The sequence below is a fragment of the Meles meles genome, chromosome 4 (assembly GCF_922984935.1).
Source record: "Meles meles chromosome 4, mMelMel3.1 paternal haplotype, whole genome shotgun sequence".
Lineage (NCBI taxonomy): Eukaryota > Metazoa > Chordata > Mammalia > Carnivora > Mustelidae > Meles > Meles meles.
Window position 1 is genome coordinate 72,668,155 of NC_060069.1, and position 15,960 is coordinate 72,684,114.

The window sequence follows — 15,960 nt, forward strand, 5'->3', positions numbered from 1 at the left end:
GAAGAGTTTTGATCAGGAAGGGATGCTGTACTTTGTCAAATGCTTTTTCAGCATCTATTGAGAGTATCATATGGTTCTTGTTCTTTCTTTTATGAATGTGTTGTAGCACATTGATTGATTTGTGGATGTTGAACCAACCCTGCAGCCCTGGAATAAATCCCACTTGATCGTGGTGAATAATCCTTTTAATGTACTGTTGAATCCTATTGGCTAGTATTTTGGTGAGAATTTGTGTTCTTCAAGGATATTGGTCTGTAGTTCTCTTTTTTTGGTGGGATCCTTGTCTGGTTTTGGGATCAAGGTGATGCTGGCCTCATAAAATGAGTTTGGAAGTTGTCCTTCCATTTCTATTTTTTGGAACAGTTTCAGGAGAATAGAAATTAATTCTTCTTTAAATGTTTGATACAATTCCCCTGGGAAGCCATCAGGCCCTGGGCTTTTGTTTGTTTGGAGATTTTTGATGACTGTTTCAATCTCCTTACTGGTTATCGGTCTGTCCAGGTTTTCTATTTCTTCCTGGTTCAGTTGTGGTAGTTTATATGTCTCTAGGAATGCATCCATTTCTTCCAGATTGTCAAATTTGTTGGCATAGAGTTTCTCATAGTATGTTCTTATAATTGTCTGTATTTCTTTGGTGTTAGTTGTGATCTCTCCTCTTTCATTCATGATTTTATTTATTTGGGTCCTTTCTCTTTTCTTTTTGATAAGTCTGGCCAGGGGTTTATCAATCTTATTGATTCTTTCAAAGAACCAGCTCCTAGTTTCAAGGATTTTTTCTATTTTTTTTTTTTTTTTTTGTTTCTATTTCATTGATTTCTGCTCTGATCTTTATGATTTCTCTTCTCCTGCTGGGTTTAGGGTTTCTTTCTTGTTCTTTCTCCAGCTCCTTTAGGTGTAGGGTTAGGTTGTGTACTTGAGACCTTTCTTATTTCTTGAGAAAGGCTTGTACCGCTATGTATTTTCCTCTCAGGACTGCCTTTGCTTTGTCCCACAGATTTTGAACCATTGTGTTTTTGTTATCATTTGTTTCCATGAATTTTTTCAATTCTTCTTTAATTTCCTGGTTGACCCATTCATTCTTTAGTAGGATGCTGTTTAGTCTCCATGTATTGGGTTCTTTCCAGCTTTCCTCTTGTGATTGAGTTCTAGCTTCAGAGCGTTGTGGTCTGAAAATATGCAGGGAATGATCCTAATCTTTTGATACCAGTTGAGACCTGATTTGTGACCCAGTATGTGATCTATTCTGGAGAAGATTCCATGTGCACTAGAGAAGAATGTGTATTCTGTTGCTTTGGGATGAAATGTTCTGAATATATCTGTGATGTCCATCAGGTCCAATGTGTCATTTAAGGCCTTTATTTTCTTGTTGATCTTTTGCTTGGATGATCTGTCCATTTCAGTGAGGGGAGTGTTAAAGTCCCCGACTATTATTGTATTATTGTTGATGTGTTTCTTTGATTTTGTTATTAATTGGTTTATATAGTTGGCTGCTCCCATGTTAGGGGCATAGATATTTAAAATTGTTAGATCTTCTTGTTGGACAGACCCTTTGAGTAGGATATAGTGTCCTTCCTCATCTCTTATTATAGTCTTTGGCTTAAAATCTAGTTGATCTGATATAAGGGTTGGCACTCCAGCTTTCGTCTGATGCCCATTAGCATGGTAAATTGTTTTCCACCCCCTCACTTTAAATCTGGAGGTGTCTTCACGTCTAAAATTAGTTTCATGTAGGCAACATATAGATGGGTTTTGTTTTTTTATCCATTCTGATATCCTGTGTCTTTTGATTGGGGCATTTAGCCCATTAACATTCAGGGTAACTATTGAGAGATATGAATTTAGTACCATTCTATAGCCTGTAAAGTGACTGTTATTGTATATTGTCTCTGTACCTTTCTGATCTACTACTTTTAGGCTCTCTCTTTGCTTAGTGGACCCCTTTCAATATTTCCTGTAGAGCTGGTTTGGTGTTTGCAAATTCTTTCAGTTTTTGTTTGTCCTGGAAGCTTTTTATCTCTCCTTCTATTTTCAATGATAGCCTAACTGGATAGAGTATTCTTGGCTGCATGTTTTTCTCATTTAGTGCTCTGAATATATCATGCCAGCTCTTTCTGGCCTGCCAGGTCTCTGTGGATAAGTCTGCTGCCAATCTAATATTTTTACCATTGTATGTTACAGACTTCTTTTCCTGGGCTGCTTTCAGGATTTTTCTCTTTGTCACTAAGACTTGTCAATTTTACTATTAGATGATGGGGTGTGGGCTTATTCTTGTTGATTTTGAGGGGGGTTCTCTGCACCTCCTGGATATTGATGCTTGTTCCCTTTGCCATATTAGGGAAATTCTCTCCAATAATTCTCTCCAATAGACCTTCTGCTCCCCTCTCTCTTTCTTTTTCTTCTGGAATCCCAATTATTCTAATGTTGTTTCATCTTATGGTGTCATTTATGTCTCGAATTCTCCCCTCGTGGTCCAGTAGCTGTTTGTCCCTCTTTTGCTCAGCTTCTTTATTCTCTGTCATTTGATCTTCTATATCACTAATTCTTTCTTCTGCCTCATTTATCCTAGCAGAGAGAGCCTCCATTTTTTATTGTACCTCGTTAATAGCTTTTTGATTTCAACTTGGTTAGATTTTAGTTCTTTAATTTCTCCAGAAAGGGCTTTTATATCTCCAGAGAGGTTTCTCTAATATCTTCCATGCCTTTTTCGAGCCCGGCTAGAACCTTCTGAATCATCATTCTGAACTCTAGATCTGACATATTACCAATGTCCATGTTGATTAGGTCCACAGCCTTCAGTACTGCCTCTTGTTCTTTTGTTTGTGGTGGTTTTTTCCACCTTGTCATTTTGTACAGGTAAGATGGTATGAAGGATCAAATAAAATAATAGAAAGGTGGCAAAGACCCCAGAAAAATGCACTTTAACCAAATCAGAAGAGACCCCAAATTGTGGGGGAGAGAAAGGGTATAAAAAGAGGTTCAGAAAAAAAAAAGAAGAAAAAAATTTTAAAAAAATAAAACAAGGGGCGCCTGGGTGGCTCAGTGGGTTAAAGTCTCTGCCTTCGGCTCAGGTCATGATCTCAGAGTCCTGGGATCGAGCCCCACTTCGGGCTCTCCACTCAGCGGGGAGCCTGCTTCCCTTCCTCTCTTTCTCTCTGCCTGCCTCTCTGCCTACTTGTGATCTCTGTCAAATAAATAAAATCTTTAAAAAAAAAATAAAAAAAATAAAACAAATAAAAAATATAAAAAAGAAAGAAAAAATATTTTAGATAAACTAGTCAAAAAACGTTAAAAGAGAAAAGGGTAAAATTTTAAAAAATTTAGTAGAAAAAAAAAAGAAAGAAAATACAATTGAAAAAAAAATTGAATTAACCGCAAGACTAAAGAATCATGGGGAGAATGCCATGAGTTCCGTGCTTTGCTTTCTCCTCCTCTGGAACTCCGCTGCTGTCCTAGGTATTGAACCTGCTTTCCTTGATAGATGAACTTCGTCCTGGCTGGATATTTTGTTGATCTTCTGGGGGAGGGGCCTGTTGTAGTGACTCTCAAGTGTCTTTGCCTGAGGCGGAATTGCACTGCCCTTACTGGGGCCGGACTAAGTAATCTGCTCGGGTTTGCTTTTGGGAGCTTTTGTTCCCTGAAAGCTTTCCGTAGGGTTCTGGAGGACAGGAATGAAAATGGCAGCCTCTCAGTCTCCGGCTTGGAGGAGCCAAGAGCCCAGGTCCCCACTCCTCAGTGTGCCCCCACAGAACAGCATCCTATCACTCCCGTATCCCCAGCCTCCAGCCGCGCTCCGAGCTCACCAAGCTTGAGACCAGTTCAAGGTAACCCCGAGATGAGAGTTCAGTCCATGGCTCTGTCTCTGTAGCTGGCTTCTCCATTCTAATACCTGCGAGCTCTGCGACACTCAGATACCCCTGATCCTTCTGTGACCCTGCGGGACCTGGGGCCATGCTGACCCCGCATGGGCTTCACCCTGGTTTAGCCTCTGGAGCAATGTCCCTCAGTGGAACAGACTTTTAAAAGTCCTGATTTTGTGCTCCATTGCTCCGCCGCTTGCTGGGTGCCAGCCCCTCTCCCCGCGGTCTATCTTCCCGTCATTTTGGATTCACTTCTCCGCCAGTCCTACCTTTCCAAAAGTGGTTGATTTTCTGTTTCTACAATTGCCGTTCTTCTCTTTGATCTCCCGTTGGATTTGTAGGTGTTTGCAATGTTTAGATAAGCTATCAAGCTGATCTCCTGCTACCAGATGTAGTCTCAGCCTGCTACTTCTCTGCCATCTTGACTCCTCCCACTACATTATTCTTAAAGTGTCTATCCACCAAGAAGATCTAACATTTGTAAATATTTATGTTCCCAATATGGGAAGATTCAACTACATAAGACAACTGTTAATCAAGATAAAGATCATATTGATATGAATACTTCAATAGTAGGGGATCTTAACATGCCGCTCTCAGTAATAGACAGATCATCCAAGCAGAAAATAAATAAACAAGAGCATTGAATGACACATTGGACCAGATGGACCTCATAAATATATACAGAACATTCCACCCTAAAACAATAGAATACTTATTCTTCTTGAGTGCACATGGAACTTTCTCCAGAATAGACCAAATACTAGGTCACAAATCAGGGCTCAACTGATACCAAAGGACTGAGATTATTTCCTGAATATTCTCAGACTACAATGGTTTGAAACTGGAACTCAACCACAAGAAAAAGTTGGAAGGAATTCAAGCACTTGGAATCTAAAGATCACCCTCCTTAAAATGAGAATGATAACACTTCAGCCCAAAACCTAAGGAATACAACAAAGGTGGTCCCAAGCGGGAAATACAGTACCACCCAAGCCTCCCTCAAAAAAGTTGAAAAATCCAGAATACACCAGCTGTCTTTATATCTTCAAGAACTGGAAATTCAACAATGAATTAAGCCAACCCCACACACAAGAAGGGAAATTCTAGAAATTAGAGCAGAGATCTATAAGATAGAAACTAGGGATACAGTAGAACACATCAATGAAACTAGAAGCTGGTTTTTTGAAAGAATCAATAAAATTAATAAACCACTGGCCAAACTAATTGAAAATAAAAGAGAGAGGTCCCAAATTAATAAAATTATGAATGAAAAGGTAGAGATTGCCACCAATGCCAAGGAAATAGAAACAATCATCAAAATTATTATCAAAAGTTGTATACCAATAAGTTAAGCAACTAGACGAAATGGATGTATTCCTGGAAACCTATAAACGTCCAAAACTGAATCAGGAAGAAATTGACAACCTGAAAACACCAATATCTAGTAATGAGATTGAAGCAGTGATGAAAAACCTCCCAAAAAACAAGAGCACAGGACGTAATGGATTCCCTGGAGAATTCTACCAAACATTCAAAGAAGAAATAATACCAATTCTCCTGAAGTTATTTCAAAAGATAGAAACAAAAGGAAAACTTTCAGACTCTTTACGAAGCCAGCATACCCTGATTGCCAAACCAGGCAAAGATCCCACCAATAAGGAGAATTTCAGACCAATATCCTCAATGAATATTGTTGCCAAGATTCTCAACAAGATCCTAGCTAATAGGATCCAACAGTACATTAAAAAGATTATCCACCATGACCTGGTGGGATTTATCCATGGGATGCAAGCGTGGTTCAACATTTGCAAATCCATCAGTGTGAAAGAACAAATCAATAAGGAAAGAGAGAAGAAGCACATGGTCCTCTCAATTGATGCAGAAAAAGCATTGGACAAGATACAGCATCCGTTCCTGATTAAAACGATTCACAGTATAGGAATAGAGGGAACATTCCTCAACTTCATAAAATCCATCTACAAAAAACCCACAGTGAATATCATCCTCAATGGGAAAAAGCTGACAGCCTTCCCTTTGAGATCAGGAACATGACGAGGATGTCCACTCTAGCCACTGTTGTTCAACATAGTACTAGAAGTCCCAACAACAGCAATCAGACAACAAAGAGAAATAAAAGGTATTCAAATTGGCAAAGAAGAAGTCAAACTCTCTCTCGGCAGATAACATGATACTTTATATGGAAAACTCAAAGACTCCACCCCCCAAACTACAAGAACTCATACAGCAATTCAGTAATATGGCAAGATAATAAATCAATGTACAGAAATCAGTTGCTTTCTTATATACTAACAATGAAAATATAGAAAGGAAACTTAGAGAATTGATTCCATTTACTATAGCACCAAGAACCATAAGATACCTGGGAATAAACCTAACCAAAGAAGTAAAGGATCTGTACTTGAGGAACTACAGAACACTCATGAAAGAAATTGAAGAAGACACAAAAAGATGGAAAAGCATTACCATGGTCATGGGGCAGAAGAATAAACATTGTTAAAATGCCTATACTGCCTAGAGCCATCTATACTTTCAATGCCATCCCAATCAAAATTCCACTGGGATTTTTCAAAGAGCTGGAACAAACAATCCTAAAATTTGTATGGAACCAGAAGAGACCCCAAATTGCTAAGGAAATGTTGAAAAAGAAAAACAAAACTTGAGGCCTCATGTTGCCTGATTTCAAGCTTTACTACAAATCTGTGATCATGAGGAGAGCATGGTTTTGGCACAAAAACAGATATATAGACCAGTGGAACATATTAGAGAGCCCAGATATGGACCCTCAACTCTATGGTCAAATAATCTTTGACAAAGCAGGAAAAAAAATACAGAGGAAAAGACAGTCACTTCAATAAATAGTGCTGGGACTATTGGGCAGCTATGTGTAGAAGAATGAAACTCAACCACTCCCTTATAGCATACACAAAGATAAACTCAAAATGGAGAAAAGACCTCATGTGAGGCAGGAATCTATCAAAATCATAAAGGAGAACATAGGCAGTAACCCCTTTGAGAACTAAAACAATTTCTTTCAAGATAGTCTCCAAAGACAAAGGAAACAAAAATGAAAATGAACTTTTGGAACTTCATCAAGATCAAGAGCTTCTGCACAGCAAAGGAAACAGTCAACAAAATAAAGAAGCAACCCATGGAATGGGAGAAGATATTCTCAAAATGACACTACAAAGGGTTGATTTCCAAGATCTCTAAAGAACTTCTGAAACTCAACATCCTAAAACCAAATAATCATGTCAGAAAATGGGCAAAAGACATGAACAGACACTTCTCCAATGAAGACATACAAATGGCTAACAGACACAGAAAAAAATGTTCTTCATCATTAGCCATCATTGAAATTAAAATTAAAACCACATTGAGATACCACCTTACACCAGTTAGATGGCCAAAATCAACAAAACAGTAAACAACAAGTGTTGGAGAGGATGTGGAGAAAGGGAAACCCTCTTACACTGTTGGTCGGAATGCAAGTTGGTGCAGCCACTTCAGAAAACAGTGTGGAAGTTCCTCAAAATATTAAAAATAGAGCTACCCTATAACCCTGCAATGGCACTACTGGGTATCTACCCCAAAGATACAGATGTAATGAAAAGAAGGGTCATCTGGCTGGCTCAGTGGATTAAAGCCTCTGCCTTAGGTCATGATCCCAGTGTCCTGGGATCAAGCCCTGCATCGGGCTCTCTGCTCCATGGGGAGCCTGCTTCCTCCTCTCTCTCTCTGCCTGCCTCTCTGCCTACTTTTGATCTCTCTCTCTCTGTCAAATAAATAAATAAAATCTTAAAAAAAAAGAAGGGTCATCTGTACCCCAATGTTCAAAACAGCAATGGCTACAGTCACCAAACTATGGAAAGAACCAAGATGCCCTTCAATGGACAAATGGATAAAGAAGATATGATTCATATATACAATGGAGTATTATGCCTCCATCAGAAAGGATGAATACTGACCTTTTGTATCAACATGGATGGGACTGGAAGAGATTATTCTGAGTGAAATAATTCAAGCAGAGAAAGTCAATTATAGTATGGTTTCACTTATTTGTGGAGCATAAGAAATAACACAGAGGACACAGGGAGATGGAGAGGAGAAGGAAATTGGGGGAAATTGGAGGGAGAGAGGAACCACGAGTGAGTGGACTCTGAGAAACAAACTGAGGGTTTTGAAGGGGAGAGGGATGAGAGGTTGGGTGAGCCTGGTGGTAGGTATTATGGAGGGCACATATTGCATGGAGCACTTCATGTGGCACATAAAAAATAAATTTTGGAACACTGAAAATAATAATAATTTAAATAAATAAAATACAAAGTAATAGACAAAACATTTAATTGGCTACAACTCCAAACACAAAACACCTCAATGTCTTTCTATTGCAATTAAAATTACAAAATAAATAGAAAATAAGACTCAGTCAATTTCTTATTTTTTTTAAATATAGAGCATCAGACACCAGAAGTTAAGAGGAGAAAGTATTAAACAAGAAAATGAAAATCAAGCAAACAAAACCATCTGCAAAATGAATATTCATCCTTAAAATCCATAGCATTATCATGTCCAATGATAATCAGATCCTATTGTATTTTATTTTCCAGTCACTTCACTTCTTAAATTCCATTGTCATAGGTTTTGATTTGGATTACTTTCTTAAATCATGATTGGTTTTTGTTTTAAAGGGTTTTTTTTAATTTTTTTTTTAATTTTTTACAAATAGTGTGTCAGAACTTGCTCTGTTTGCCTGGATTATATAATCTTAGCCACTTAAGTGAGAAAAATATTTTTTTAATGAATCAAAATGACATGGAATGAAATTATTTCTTCATGCCTTTCTAAGAAAAGAAGACAAGATGAAGTACACAGAAAGTCACTCTTTCTATATTTCTTATTTTAAAACATGTTTATATCTAAAAAGTGATACTTTGGTTACATTGTTGTTGTGGAACTTGGTTCTTGTTCTAAATGGTAAAAGAAAAGTTAAATCAAGTTACAAGTATTCCCCATACTTTTTTTTTTTTTAGAATAAGAATAAATAAAACTTGATGGTTCACTTAAGCAGCTTCAAACATATGAGATTTTACCTTATTTTGAAGGTTTCAGTAAAGATATTCAAAGTAAATGTCATACCTATGACAATTTAATCACACTTCCCAGATGTATTAGCATCCTTGCATTAATGAGGGGAAAATCATTTCTCTAAGAATGTAGCACAGTATTGCCAGAAAAAATGATCTCAATACATTTCCTCCTATGGACCTCAACCCTTGATATACTCTCCATTTTATTATTATAGTAGTATGGAGTTTGATGAAAATTAATATGTGGAAAAAATGTATGTTTTAGTCAGCCATGTAGGAAACTGGAAGTTGCTAATTAAGCAAAAGCTCTATGGGAACAAGTGCCATGGAAACCTCAACAACAGCTGATGAATTGATGGGATCTCAATGTGGACAAGTCTGAGAGGTAATAACTGGGGGTGCAATCATTGAGGGATCTCACACTTTTTTTAGTTTTACCTCCAGGAACTTGGCCTTTGCATATTTTGTCCCACTGAAGACCCAATGGAGAGCCTAAAAAACTAAGAGCACGTGTGAAGTTAACAATCCAGAAGCATTAAAAGACTGAGACCTTCTCATGGCATTGTAGAATTCTTCCCTTCTCCCTATACATTACCAAAAATTAATAAAAGACTGTTTACATTAGTGTTTTCTTTATTCTAAATACATGACAGCCAGCTGTCAAGAAAAAATTATAAGAATTAATAAAAGCCAAAAAAATTTAAAAAAAAACCAGTTTGAAGAAATAGAGCATGATATTCTCAAGTAGAGAATCAGATATGGCAGGAATGTTGGAACTATCAGACCTGGAATATAACAAAAATATTAGAAAGCTATGTCTCCAATGGATAAACCTGAAAGCATGCAAAATCATATAGATAATTGGAGAAAAGGAATGGGTAGCCTAAGGAAGAACAATAAATAATTTCTAGAGATGAAAAACACTGTAACAGAATGAAGGATGGCTTTATGGGTTTGTTGGTAGGTAGTAAATGGTCCAGGCAAGAATCTCTTAGCTTGAGGGTATCCTAATAGAAACTACTCAAACTAAGAAACAGAAAGAGTGTGGAAGGAGCGCCTGGGTGGCTCAGTGGATTAAGCCGCTGCCTTCAGCTCAGGTCATGATCTCAGGGTCCTGGGATCGAGCCCCGCATCGGGCTCTCTGCTCCGCAGGGAGCCTGCTTCCTCCTCTCTCTCTGCCTGCCTCTCTGCCTACTTGTGATCTCTCTCTGTCAAATAAATAAATAAAATATTTAAAAAAAAAAGAGTGTGGAAAAAAATAGAAAAGGATATTGAAAAAGACTGTAGGAAAACTAGAGAGGAGTAACATACTCATAATGAAGGAGAAAAAAAGTGAAAAGAACACAAGAAATATTTGAGTAGCTAGAGTTTCCCCAAATTAATGTCAGAAATTAAACCATAGATACAGGAAGGTCATAAAACTGACTAGAATAAATTATCAAAACCCCCACATCCATGAATATAATTTTCCAACTACAGGAAACTAAGAGGAAAAAAGAAATTATACACACACACACACACACACACACATGTGCTGGAAGAAGCCATGGTTTAAAACAAATTACTTATATAGAAGCAAAGATAAGAATTACAACCAACTTCTCAGAAACAATGTAAGCAAAAAAAGAGTAGAGTGAAATATTTAAGGTGTTGAAAGTGAAGAAACTGACAACCTTGAATTTTGTTCCAACCAAAAATTGTTTTTCAAGAGTGAAGGAAAAATATTTTCTCAGACAAATAAAAGCTGAAGGAATATGTTGAAATATAAACACCTTGCAAGAAATGTTAAAAGAAATTAGAGAGAAAGAAAATAATAAAAATCAAAAACTCAGATCTACATAAATGTTGATAAGGAATAGGTGAAGGCAAAATAAAAAAAAACATTTTTCTTTTCTTTTTTTTAAATTTAATTCAAGTTATTTAACATATAAGATAGTATTGGTTTCAGGAATAGAATTCAGTGAATCATCACTTACAAATAACACTCAGTACTTACCCCAACAAATGCCCTCCTTATTGCCCATCATCCTTTTAGTCCATTCCCCACCTACCTCCCCTGCAGCAAATCTCAATTTGTTCCTTACAGTTGAGTCTCTTCCAGTTTGCCTCCCTCTCTATTTTATCTTATTTTATTTTTCCTTCCCTTCCCTTATGTTCATCTGTTTTGTTTCTTAAATTCCACATATAATTGAAATCATACAGTATTTGTCTTTCTTTAACTGAATTATTTTGCTTAGCATAGCACACTCTAGTTCCATGCACATTGTTGTAAATGGCAAAATTTCATTCTTTTGGATGGATAAGTAATATTCTATTATACACCTCTTTATCCATTCATCAGTAGATGGACAGCCAAATTAGGCTGTTGTTGATAGTGCTGCTATAAATATTGGGATGTATGAGCCCCTTCAAATCAACATTTTTTTCATCCTTTGTATAAATACCTAGTAATGCAATTGCTGGGTCATAGTGTAGTTCTATTTTTAACGTTTTGCAGAATCTCCATAGTGGCTGCACCAGTTTGCATTCCCACCAACAGTGCAAAAGTGTTCCCCTTTCTCCTCATCTTCACAGACACTTGTTCTTTCTTGAGCTGCTTATTTTAGTCATTCTGACAAGCATGAGTTATTATCTCATTGTGGTTTTGATTTGTATTTCCCTGATGATCAGTGATGTTGAGCATTTTTTTCATATGTCTGTTAGCCATTTGTATGTTTTCTTTGGAAAAATTTCTGTTCATGTCTTTAGAAAATATTCATGGTATGATCTCAGTCTTTTTGTAAAGCTGAGGCCTGATTTATGACCCAGTATGTGTTCTGTTCTGGAGAATGTTCCATGTGCACTTAAAAAAAACGGCATTCTTCTGGTTTAGGATGAAATATTCTGAATATATCTATTAAATCCATCTGGTACAGTGTGTCATTGAAAGCCATTGTTTCCTTGATCTGCTCAGATGCTATAAATAGGGTGTTAAAGTCCCTTACTATAATTGTATTATTATCAATGAGTTTCTTTAAGTTTGTTATTAATTCATTTATATATTTAGCTGCTCCCATGTTGGGAGCATAAATATTTACAATTGTTAGATCTTCTCATTTGATAGATGCCTTTATTATAATACATTTCCCTTCTTCATCTCTTATTATAGTCTGGTTTAAAATCTAATTTGTGCAATATAAGCATGGCTAATCCAGCTTTCTTTTGATGTCCATTAGCATAATAGATGGTCTCCACCCCTCTCATTGTCAATCAGGAGGTGCCTTTGGGTCTAAAATGAGTCTCTTACAAACAGCATTCAGTGGGTCTTTTTTTTTTTTAATTCATTCTGATACCTTATGTCTTAAAAGAATTTTTTTAAAGGTTTTATTTATTTATTTGACAGACAGAGATCACAAATAGGCAGAGATGCAAGCAGAGAGAGAAAGGAAGCAAGCTCCCTGGTAGCAGAGAGCTCACCCAGCATGGGGTCCATCCCAGGACACTGGGATCATGACCTGAGCCAAAGGCAGAGGCTTTAACCCAATGAGCCACCCAGAGGTCTCACCTTATGTCTTTTGATTGGAGCATTTAGTCTATTTACAGATAGATATGAATTTAGTGTCATTTTATTACCTGTAAGTATCTGTTCCTGTAAGTTATCTCTTCCCTTTCTAGACTTTGTTGCTTTTGGTCTCTCTTTCCCACTCAAAAGATCCCCTTTAACATCTCTTGCAGAAGTGATTTAGTGTTCACCAACTCCTTTAGTTTTTGCTTGTCTTGGAAACTATTTCTCCTTCTATTCTGAGTGATAGCCTTTTAGATAAAGTATTCCTGGCTGCATTTTTTTTTCCATTTAGAATGTTGACTATATCCTTCTACCTTCTTCTGGCCTGCCCAGTTTCTGCGGACAGGTCTGCTGGTAACCTTATGTGTCTACCTATGTAGGTTAAGGATCTTTTGTCCCTAGCTGCTTTCAGAATTCTCTCTTTATCTTTGTATTTTGCAAGTCACACTATCATATGTCTTGGTGTTGATTTTGTTGATTATGAGGGGAGTTCTTTATGCTTCTTGGACTCGAATGCCTATTTCCTTCTCTAGACTAGGTAAATTCTCAGCTATAATCTATTCAAATAAACCTTCTGCTTCTTTTTTCCTACTCTTCTGGGACTCCTATGACACAGATATTGTTGTGCTTTATTGAATTGCTGAATTTCCTAAGTCTTTATTCATGATCTAAGAGTTGTTCTTTCTTCTTTTCAGCTTCATTATTTTTCATAATTTTATTTTCTATATCACCTATTTATTCCTCTTCTTCCGCCCTAATTTTTATTTCATCCAGTTGGTTTTGCATCTTGGTTATAGCATTTTTAAATTTCAGACTAACTAGCTTTTAGGTCTTTTGTCTCTGCAGCAAGAGTTTCTCTGGTGTCTTCTATGCTTTTTTCAAGACAAACTAGTATTCTTACCACTGTTGTTCTAAATTCTTCTTCAGATGTATTGTTTATATTTATTTTGAGAAAAAACCTGGCTGTGATTCCTTCTTGATCTTTCTTTTGGGGAGAATTCATCCATCTTGTCATTTTGTCTATATTTCTGTCTTTTGCATGTTACAAGAGCTTGTTATGTTTCCTGCTCCTGAGAATAATACTGTATTGAGAAGAGGTCATATACTGTCCATGGCCTGGTGCTTTAGGAAGTGTCTTTGGCATATGCTCTGTGCATTCTGCTATTGTGTTTTGGTTGCTCTTTCCCACAAGTTAGTCATCTACAGAGTTCCTCCTTGCTTGCAGTGGTGAAATTTGGACTTTTAAATAGGTGGGCTTTAATACGTTTGTTAAAATAAGCCTGATTAAAAAAAAAAAAAAGTTTAAAGCCTTATCCAGAAAAAGAGAAAAGGAAAAGGAACAAAAAAAAGCAAATGAACAGACAAACGAAACACTGTAAACCTGATTCCAAGGAGAAAGAAAGAAAGAAAGCCAGCCTGATCTAAAAAATGAGAAAAAGAAACAAACAAATGAACAAACAACTATAAGCCTGATTCCAAAGAAAAAAGAAAAGAAGGAAAAAAAAATCTTGGTCCTATTTCTACTAGAACTAAAGCTGGTACTTTGGAGCATTCTTTGATTAGTAGACTTGGTACAGGCAAGGGACCTATATTTTTCCTCTGGGTGAGAGACCCAATGCACTGGCTCACATTCAGACCTGCCCTAGTGAAGATGCCTCAAAAGGCGGTCTGGCATTTGGTATAAGTGGTTCCAGCCTCTACTGGGGGTGCTGTGTTGCTTGCTGAAATCCTACTGTGCTGGTGGGTGGAGGTGGAAATGGCTTCAACCTGCCCTCTTGTGCCAGGAGAGAGGAACTCACATTTACTGGTGTTCAGGAAACCCTAACAGAAAACCGAACAACCTCCCCTCCTTTATCCCAGGCTACCATCAGGTCTTTTCCCTCTGGGCTGTTGGCACATTCAGCACCACAGTACTCCTGTGATTTACCTCTAGCATGGGGCTGGGATACGAAACTGCAAATCTTAAAGGACTTGGCAAGGCATGGACCTAATCCCCTGGAGGAGAGTTTTGCAGTTTGTGCCGGGGGTTGTTCTGACCCTACCTGCCCTCTGCACACCTCTGTCCCTGCTCAATGGCACCCATGGGGTTCCTTGTTGTTGGAGAGACAAAATACCATCTTCCAAATGTACCACAGGAAGGGGAATTTTCTCTCTCCAGGCAATCCAGGGGATTCCCCACACCACACAGTCCACTCCTAGGCCTCTACTCTCCCTCTCCATAACAACACTGCCTGTCTGACTTGACTCTGGCAACTGGCATGGCCTTCTAAAACCTCAGAATTTGAGCTCCACTGCTTTCAAAAAAATTGCTGTAGTCAGTTTCTCTCAATTCCTCAGTCAGTGATCTTGGAGGAGTGTTTTTCTTGTGTGATCCCCATGCACTGCTCTCTCTTCCCATCTTCTTTTTGCAAAAAGGGATCCCTTCCCCTGCAGCACCAGGACTTTTCTCTCCCTCAATTCATATCTCTAAACCTTACAGCTGCTGCATTCTCTTCATCTAAATTGTGCAGATTATTCTTTTAATCCTCAGATCAATTTCCTAGTTGTTCAAAATGATTTGCTGTTGATCTAGCTGTGTTTGAGAGACAAGGATGCCCAGAGTCCCCCTACTGCTCCACCATTTTAACTCCTCCTCCCTCTCTCATTTTATGGCTCTGAGGAAGGTTAATGATCTAGTGTGGATAAGTAGTTGTTTTCTTGTCTCTTTCAATTATTTATTTAAACTCTAGTTAGTCAAAATATAGTATAATGTTAGTTTCAGGAATAGAATTCAGTGATTTATCACTTACATATAATATTCAGTTCTTGTCACAACAAATGCTCTCCTTAAAACCCAACACCCATTTAGCCCATCCCCTCACCCACCTCCCTTCCTTCAACCCTCTGTTCTGTATAGTTAAAAGTCTCCTAAGGCTTGCCTCCCTCTCTCTTTTTTCCCATGTTTATCTGTTTTTCACACTGAGTGAAATCATAGTGTATTTATCTTTACCTGACTGAATTATTTTGTTTAGCATGATAATATATGTTAGCTCCATCCACATTATTGCAAATGGTAAGATTTCATTCTTTCTTTTGGCTGAGTAATATCCCATTTCTTCTTTATCTAATCACCAGTAGATGGACATTTGGGTTGTTTCCATAATTTGGCAGATGGTGATAATGTTGCTATAAACATCAGATTGCTTGTGTCACTTTGAATCAGTATTTTTGCCATCTTTTGGGTAAATACCCAGTAGCACAATTGCTGGGTTACAGGGTAGTTTTATTTTTAACTTTTTGAGGAACTTCCATACTGGTTTCCAGAGTGGCTGCATCAGTTTGCACTCCCACAACAGTTAGAGGGGTCCTCTTTCTCTGCATCCTCGCCAACATCTGTTGTTTTCTGTTGTTGATTTTAGCCATTCTGAATGGTGTGTGGTGGTGTCTCATTGTAATTTTGATTTGTATT